General features: G+C 39.4%; 3 pseudogenes; all 3 read left to right on the top strand.

The window, feature by feature from the left end:
- Nucleotides 1-240: 240 nt before the first annotated feature.
- Nucleotides 241-905, top strand: LOC133087563 (cytochrome c oxidase subunit 2-like; annotated as a pseudogene).
- Nucleotides 906-1,154: 249 nt separating this feature from the next.
- LOC133087562 (ATP synthase subunit a-like) lies at nt 1,155-1,836 on the top strand (annotated as a pseudogene).
- Nucleotides 1,837-3,595: 1,759 nt separating this feature from the next.
- Nucleotides 3,596-8,397, top strand: LOC133087266 (NADH-ubiquinone oxidoreductase chain 5-like; annotated as a pseudogene).
- The last annotated feature ends 1,533 nt before the right edge of the window (nt 8,398-9,930 follow it).

Raw genomic sequence — 9,930 nt, 5'->3', positions numbered from 1 at the left:
AGTAGAACTTACTACTACAAATTTAGAGTGGTTAAATGGATGTCCTCCACTATATCACACATTTGAAGAACCGACCTAATGTCAATCTAAAATAATCTAGAAAGGAAGGAATTGAACCCTCTTTTACTGGTTTCAAACCAACACCATAACCATTATGTCTTTCTCTATAAACGAGGTATTAGTAAAAAGTTATGTAATTTTGTCAGAGTTAAGTCACAGGTGGAAATCCTCTATATCTCCATGGCATATCCTTTCCAACTAGGATTTCAAGATGCAACATCGCCCATCATGGATGAATTACTACACTTTCACAACCACACACTAATAATTGTCTTTTTAGTTAGTTCTCTGGTTCTTTATATTATTTCACTAGTGCTAACAACTAAGCTAACACATACCAGCACAATAGACGCACAAGAAGTAGAAACCATTTGAACGGTTTTACCAGCCATTATTTTGATTTTAATTGCCCTGCCATCATTACGAATCTCTGCATGATGGATGAGATTAATAACCCGTACCTTACTTTAAAAACTATAGGTTACCAGTGGTATTGAAGTTATGAGTACACTGACTATGAAGATTTAAGTTTCGACTCCTGTATAATCCCAACGTCAGACTTAAAACCAGGGGAATTACGACTGCTAGAAGTAGACAATCGAGTAGTATTACCCATAGAGATAACAATCCGAATTCTAATTTCCTCCGAAGATGTATTGCACTCATGAGCCGTACCTTCCTTAGGCCTAAAAACAGACTCAATCCCAGGACGCCTAAATCAAACAACCCTAATATCAACATGACCAGGTTTGTATTACGGACAGTGTTCAGAGATTTGGGGGTCAAACCATAGTTTCATGACTATCGTCCTCGAACTAGTACCATTAAAATACTTGGAAAGATGATCCCCATCAATATTGTAAGCTCATTAAGAAGCTAGGTAGCATTAACCTTTTAAATTAAAGACTGAGAGCTAAGACTCTCCTTAATGGTATGCCACAGTTAGATACATCAACATGATTCATTACCATTTTATCTATGCTTCTAGCACTGTTTATTATATTTCAACTAAAAATCTCAAAATACACTCATTACTCTAATCCAGAATCAACACACACCAAAGTACAAAAACAGTCCACCCCTTGAGAAACAAAATGAACGAAAATCTATTTGCCTCTTTCATTGTCCCGACAATAATTGGCCTCCCTGTTGTCATTTTAATTATTATATTTCCAAGTATTTTATTTCCAACATCAAATCAACTAATTAATAATCGCATAATCTCTCTTCAACAACGACTAGTCCAACTCACATCCAAACAAATAATAAGCACCCACAATCACAAGGGGCAGGCTTGATCATTAATACTAATGTCACTCATTCTATTTACTGGGTCAACTAACCTTCTAGGGCTGCTGCCCCACTCACTCGCACCCACCACACAGCTCTCAATGAATTTAGGAATGGCAGTTCCCTTGTGAGCCGGCACCGTGATTACAGGTTTCCATAACAAAACAAAAGCATCATCAGCTCCCTTCCTACCATAAGGAATACCCACCCACCTCATCCCTATACTAGTAATTATCGAGACTATCAGCCTATTTATCCAACCAGTAGCATTAGCCATGCGATTGACAGCCAATATTATAGCAGGGCACTTGTTGATCCATCTAATGGGAGGGACAACTCTAGCACTAATAAGCAACAGCACTGCTACAGCTTTTATTACATTCATCATTCTTATCCTAATTACTGTCCTCGAATTTGCCATTGTTATAATTCAAGCCTATGTATTTACTCTCCTTGTTAAGCCTTTACCTACATGATAATACATAATGACCCACCAGACCCATGCATACCATATAGTAAACCCCAGTCCTTGACCTCTCACAGAGCCCTTTCAGCCCTCTTAATAACATCGGGGGCTTCCCTGGTGGCGCAGTGGTTGGGAATCCGCCTGCCAATGCAGGGGACACGGGTTCGAGCCCTGGTCCGGGAAGATCCCACATGCCACGGAGCAACTAAGCCCGTGTGCCACAACTGCTGAGCCTGCGCTCTAGAGCCCGCGAGACACAACTACTGAGCCCGTGTGCCACAGCTACTGAAGCCCGCGTGCCTAGAGCTCGTGCTCCGCAACAAGAGAAGCCACCACAATGAGAAGCCCGTGCACCGCAACGAAGAGTGGCCCCCACTCGCTGCAACTAGAGAAAGCCCGCGGGCAGCAACGAAGACCCAACGCAGCCAAAAATAAATAAATTTATTAAAAAAAAATAAATAAAATAACATCGGGCCTAATCATGTGATTCCACTTCAACTCGATAATATTACTAATATTTGGCCTACTAACTAACACTCTAACAATATATCAGTGGTGACGAGATGTCATTCGAGAGAGCACTTTCCAAGGCCATCACATACCAATTGTCCAAAAAGGACTTCAATATGGGATAATCCAATTTATTATCTCAGAAGTCCTCTTTTTTTATCGGCTTAGTTTGAGCCATCTACCACTCAAGCCTCGCCCCTATACCTGAATTAGGCGGGTACTGGCCGCCAACAGGCATTCACCGTCTAAATCCACTAGAAGCACCGCTCCTTAACACTTCTGTGCTACTAGTTTCTGGCGAGTCTATTACTCGAGCCCACCACAGCCTTATGGAGGGGAACCGCAAGCATGTACTCCAAGCCCTTTTTATTACAATCACCCTAGGCATATATTTTACACTCCTACAAACCTCAGAGTACTATGAAGCATCCTTTACAATTTCAGACGGAGTATACGGATCAACTTTCTTCATAGCCACAGGGTTCCACGGACTGCACGTAATTATTGGGTCCACCTTCCTCATTATCTGTTTCCTATGCCAATTAAAATATCACTTCACATCCAACCATCACTTCGGCTTTGAAGCTGCTGCTTGATACTGCCATTTTGTAAGATGTTGTATGACTATTCCTTTACGTATCTATCCATTGATGAGGCTCATAATTCTTTTAGTATTAATTAGTACAATTGACTTCCAATCAGCTTTGGTGTAGCCCGAAAAATAATAATAAACTTAATACTGGCCCTATTGACAAACACAGCACTAGCCTCATTGCTCGTACGCATTGCTTTCTGACTCCCCCAGTTGAATATTTATACAGAAAAAACAAGTCCTTATGAATGTGGATTCGATCCCATAGGATCAGCCCGCTTGCCTTTTTCTATAAAATTCTTCCTCGTAGCAATCACATTTCTTCTCTTCGACCTAGAAATTGCCCTCCTACTGCCCCTCCCTTGAACAACTCAAACAAATAATCTAAAAACAATACTCACCATAGCCCTGCTCCTAATCTCATTATTGGCAATTAGCCTGGCCTATGAATGAACTCAAAAGGGACTAGAATGAACTGAATATGGTATTTAGTTTAAAATGAAACAAATGATGTTGACTCATTAGATGATGACTAAATTCATAATTACCAAGTGACTTTAGTATATATAAATATTATTATAGCTTTCATAGTATCTCTTGTAGGACTGCTAATATATCAATCCCACTTAATATCCTCATTATTATGTCTAGAAGGCATAATATTATCGTTATTCGTCATGGCAACCCTAATGATCCTAAATTCACACTTCACCTTAGCCAGCATAATACCAATCATCCTGTTAGTGTTCACAGCCTGTGAGGCCACACTCAGATTATCCTTACTAGTAATTATCAAACACATACGGCACTGACTACATACAAAACCTTAACCTCCTCCAACGCTAAAATTTATTGTCCCTATGATTATATTAATACCCCTGACTTGATTATCAAAAAATAATATAATTTGAATTAACACTACAACCCATAGCCTACTAAATGAGCTTCACAAGCCAGCTTCTCCTTAATAGTTTAATGATAACAGCCTTAATTTCTCATTAATGTTGTTTTCCGACTCATCTACACTGCTATTGATCTTAACAATATGATTCCTACCACTAATATTAATAGCCAGCCAACCTCACCTGCTCAAAGAGTCACTGACCCGAAAAAAATTATGCATCACTATACTAATCATATTACAAACATTTTTAATCATGACACTTACTACCACAGAACTAATTTTATTTTACATTATATTCGAGGCTACACTAGTTCCTACACTTATTGTCATCACTCGATGAGGTAACCAGACAGAACGCCTTAATGCAGGACTCTACTTTGTATTCTACACACTAGTCATGTCACTCCCACTTCTAGTAGCATTAGTATATATCCAAATCACTACGGGATCTCTAAATTTCTTAGTACTCCAATATTGAACTCAAGCATTACCCAATTCCTGATCTAACGTCTTCATATGACTAGCCTGCATAATAGCTTTTATGGTACGAATACCCCTCTATGGCCTCCACCTTTGACTACCCAAAACACATGTGGAAGTCCCCATCGCAGGCTCTATAGTCCTTGCAGCCGTATTACTAAAACTTGGGGGCTACGGCATATTCCGAATTACAGCAATACTTAACCCACAGACAGAATTCATAGCATACCCCTTTCTTATGCTTTCCCTATGAGGAATAATCATAACCAGTTCAATCCGTCTGCACCAAACAGGCCGAAAATCACTTATCGCATATTCTTCCGTCAGCCATATAGCACTTGTCATTGCAGCTATTCTTATCCAGATGCCTTGAAATTATATAGGAGCCACCACTTTAATAATCTCCCATGGCCTCACATCATCTCTACTATTCTGCCTAGCAAACTCAAATTACAAGCGAATCCATTAGCCGAACAATAATCTTAGCCCAAGGCCTACAAACCTTCCTCCCACGAATAGCCACTTGATGACTGCTAGCAAGCCTAACAAACTTAGCTTTACCCCCAACTATTAATCTGGTCGGAGAGTTGTTTGTAGTTATATCATCCCTCTTATGATCAAAATTTACCATTATCTTAACAGGAGCCGACATTGTAATTACAGCCTTATACTCTCTCTATATATTAATTACAGCACAACGCGGTAAATACACACACCATATTAACATTACACCCTCTTTCACATGAGAAAATGCCCTTATAGCCCTTCGTATTTTACCCCTCCTACTCTTGTCACTAAACTAACTCCAAAATCATCCTAGGTCCTCTGTATTGTAAATATAGTTTAAAAAAAAACACTGGATTGTGATTCTAGTAACAGAAGACTGAAACTTCTTATTTACTGAGAAAGTATGCAAAAAGTGCTAATTCATGCTCCTATGCCTAACAGTATGTCTTTTTCAAGCTTTTAAAGGATAGTAGTTATCCGTTGGTCTTAGGAATCAAAAAATTGGTGGAACTCCAAGTAAAAGTAATAAACCTATTTTCCTCTTTCACTCTGGTCACACTGCTTATACTAACAATCCCAATTATAATAACTAATACAGATCTTTACAAAAGCGACAAATATTCATCATATGTAAAAAATACTGTCTCATATGCTTTCATTACCAGCCTAATTCTAACAATAATATTTGTCCACACAGGCCAAGAAATAGTTATTTCAAACTGACATTGGATCACCGTTCAAACCCTTAAATTAACACTTAGCTTCAAAATAGATTACTTCTCAATAATATTCGTACCAGTAGCGTTGTCACATGGTTCATTATGGACTTCTCAATATAATACATACACTCCGATCCCTACATTAACTGGTTCTTCAAATATCTACTCCTCTTCCTCATCACCATGCTAATTCTTGTTACTGCCAACAACCTCTTCCAACTTTTTATTGGGTGAGAGGGAGTTGGAATTATATCTTTCCTGCTCATTGGGTGGTGATACGGGTGAGCAGACGCAAACAACGGCCGCTCTCCAGACAATCCTATATAATCGCATCAGGAATACTGAACTTATTGTATCAATAGCATGATTACTGTTTAACCTAAACGCATGAGACCTGCAACAAATTTTTATACTCAACTTAAATCACTCAAGTCTCCCCCTCGTAGGACTCGTACTAGCTGCAGCTGGAAAATCAGCCCAATTTGGACTTCACCCCCCTAAATCCCCTCAGCAATAGAAGGCCCTACTCCTGTCTCAGCCTTACTCCACTCAAGCACAATAGTTGTAGCAGGAATCTTCTTGCTTATTTTATTTTACCCTTTAACAGAAAACAACAAACTTATTCAAACAATAGCACTATGCTTAGGAAAGCCCTTACCACCTTATTCACAGCAATAGGTACCCTCACCCAAAACAACATTAAAAAAATTGTTGCTTTCTCCACTTCAAGCCAATTAGGCCTAATAATGGTAACAATTGGCATCAACCAATCCTATCTAGCATTCTTACACAACTGCACACATGTTTTTTTTAAGGCCATGCTATTCATATGCTCCGGATCTATTATTCACAGCCTGAACGACGAACAAAGTATTCAAAAAATAGGCGGCCTATTCAAAGCTATACCTTTCACCACAACAGCCCTTGTTATTGGAAGTTTAGCACTGACAGGAATGCCTTTCCTCACCGACTTCTATTCTAAAGACCTGATCACTGAAACTGCTAACACGTCTTATACCAGTGCCTGAGCCCTGCTAATAATTCTAGTTGCCACCTCCCTCACGGCTGTCTATAGTGCTCGCATTATCTTCTTCTCACTACTAGGACACCTTGCTTCTCTCCCTTAACCTCAATAAATGAAAACAACCCACCCCTAATTAACTCCATCAAATGCCTACTAATTGGAAGTGTTTTTGCCAGGTTTATTATCTCCAACAACATCCCCCCAACAACGGTCCCCTGTACTTAAAATTAACTGCCCTTACAGTGACCATCCTGGGCTTTGTACTAGCACTTGAAATTAATCTTAACACATAAAACTTAAAATTTATTTACCCTTCAAATACCCTCAAATTCTCTAGTCTTTTAGGATATTTCCCCACTATCATGCACCGTTTACTTCCCTACCTAAACCTATCAATAAGCCAAAAATCAGTATCCTCCCTCTTAGACTTAATCTGACTAGAAAATATTTTACCAAAACCCACATCCCTTATTCAATTAAAGCTCTCCATGCTAGTCTCAAGCCAAAAAGCCCTTATCAAACTATACTTCTTATCATTCCTTATTACCTTCATCCTTAGCTTTTATTTAATTACCACGAGTAATCTCCATAATAACCACAACACCAATAAACAGCGACCAGCCAGTAACAATTACCAACCAGGTACCATAACTATATAATGCTGCAATCCCCGTAGAGTCCTCGCTAAAAAAACCAGAATCACCGGTGTCATAAATAACCCAGTCTCCCAGTCCATTAAACTTAAACACAACTTCCACCTCTTCATCCTTTAAAACACACAGCACCATTAAAAACTCTATTACCAATCCTGAAAGGAACACCCCCAAAACAGTCTTATTAGAAACCCAAACTTCAGGATAATGCTCAGTAGCCATAGCCATCGTATAACCAAACACAACCAATATTCCTCCTAAATAAATCAAAAACACCATCGAGCCTAAAAATGAACCACCAAAATTCAACACAATCCCACACCCAACACCACCACTCACAATCAACCCAAAGCCCCCATAAATGGGTGAAGGTTTTGAAGAAAACCTACAAAACTAATCACAAAAATAACACAAAATAAATACATGTCATCATCATTCCCACATGGCTTCTAACCATGACTAATGCCATGAAAAATCATCGTTGTCATTCAACTATAAGAACACCAATGACCAACATCCGAAAATCACACCCACTAATAAAAATCATCAACAATGCATTTATTGACCTCCAGCCTCATAAAATATCTCTTCATGATGAAATTTTGGTTCTCTATTAGGTATTTGTTTAATTCTACAATTCCTAACAGGCTTGTTCCTAGCAATACACTGCACACCAGACACAATAACTGTCTTCTCATCAGCAACACACATCTGCCAAGACGTTAACTATGGATGAATCATTCAATACATACATACAAATGGAGCTTCCATATTCTTTATCTGCCTTTACATTCACATAGGATGTGGCCTGTATTATGGATCCTACACCTTTCTAGAAACATGAAACATTGGAATTGTTCTGCTGTTTACCGTTATAGCCACTGCATTCACAGGCTACATGCTACCATGAGGCCAAATATCATTTTGAGGAACAACAGTCATTACCATCCTTCTCTCAGCAATCCCGTATATTGGCATTACTCTTGTCGAATGGATCTGAGGTGGCTTTTCCGTAGATAAAGCAACCCTTACGTGATTTTTTGCCTTCCATTTTATTCTCCCTCTCATCATTACAGCACTAGCAGCTGTCCACCTACTATTTCTCCACAAAACAGGATCCAGCAACCCCACGGGAATCCCGTCCAACATAGACGAAATTCCATTCCACCCCTATTACACAAAGACATCTTAGGGGCTTCCCTGGTGGCGCAGTGGTTGAGAATCTGCCTGCCAATGCAGGGGACACGGGTTCGAGCCCTGGTCTGGGAAGATCCCACATGCCGCGGAGCAACTAGGCCCGTGAGCCACAATTACTGAGCCTGCGCGTCTGGAGCCTGTGCTCCGCAACAAGAGAGGCCGCGATAGTGAGAGGCCCGCGCACCGCGATGAAGAGTGGCCCCCACTTGCCGCAACTAGAGAAAGCCCTCGCACAGAAACGAAGACCCAACACAGCCATAAATAAAAGAACTATCAAAAAAAAAAAAAAAAGACATCTTAGGCGCCCTGTTACTAATTCTAGCCTCACTAATACTGGTCCTATTCTCACCCGACTTACTAGGAGACCCCGACAATTATACCCCAGCAAACCCAATCAACACAGGACCACACATTAAACCAGAGTGATATTTTCTATTCGTATATGCAATTCTATGATCAATCCCTAACAAACAAGGAGGAGTCCTAGCCCTAGTACTTTCAATCTTAATTTTAGCCTTTATCCCAATACTCCACACATCCAAACAATGAAGTATAACATTCCGACCCCTTAGCCAATGCTTATTTTGAGTGCTAGTAGCAGATCTACTAACACTAACATGAACTGGAGGACAACCTGTAGAACACCCCTTCATTGTTATCAGACAATGAGCGTCTATTTTATACTTTCTCCTAATCCTAGTACTAATGCCAGTAACTAGCATCATTGAAAACAATCTCCTAAAATGAAGAGTCTTTGTAGTATATCATATTACCCTGGTCTTGTAGACCGGAAAAGGAGAACAACACACCTCCCCAAGACTCAAGTAAGAAGCCCCAACCTTTGCCACCAGCACCCAAAGCTGGAATTCTACTTAAACTATTCCCTGAAATTTTATTACAGGACGTTTACAGAGCTGTTAAGTACTATGTCAGTATTAAAACTTAATAGCTCATCTTATCACAAACTATTATGTACATCATGCATAACTGTACTGCCACATCAATAAGTACATATACCCCATATGTACATATTACATTATATGTATAATCGTACATTACATTATTTACCCCATGCTTATAAGCATGTACATCATATTATTAGTATTACATTATTAGTATTAGAGATTATTAATCATACATAGCACATTATGTCAAATCACTTCCAGTCAACATGCATATCCTGTCCATTAGATCAGGAGCTTAATCACCATGCTGCGTGAAACCATCAACCTGCTCGCTATTACTATCCATATTGGTAAAACCCAATCAGTATTTGTGGAGTGAATCGAGGAACAAGCCTTTGACTCCAATACCCCTGGGTATATACCCTGAGAAAACCATAATTCAAAAAGAGTCATGTACCACAATGTTCATTGCAGCTCTATTTACAATAGCCAGGACATCGAAGCAACCTAAGTGTCCATCGACAGATGAATGGATAAAGAAGATGTGGCACATATATACAATGGAATATTACTCAGCCATAAAAAGAAATGAAATTGAGTTATTTGTAGTGAGGTGGATGGAC

This window comes from Eubalaena glacialis, chromosome 3 (genome assembly GCF_028564815.1).
Source record: "Eubalaena glacialis isolate mEubGla1 chromosome 3, mEubGla1.1.hap2.+ XY, whole genome shotgun sequence".
Lineage (NCBI taxonomy): Eukaryota > Metazoa > Chordata > Mammalia > Artiodactyla > Balaenidae > Eubalaena > Eubalaena glacialis.
This window is presented reverse-complemented; position numbering and strand designations above follow the sequence as displayed.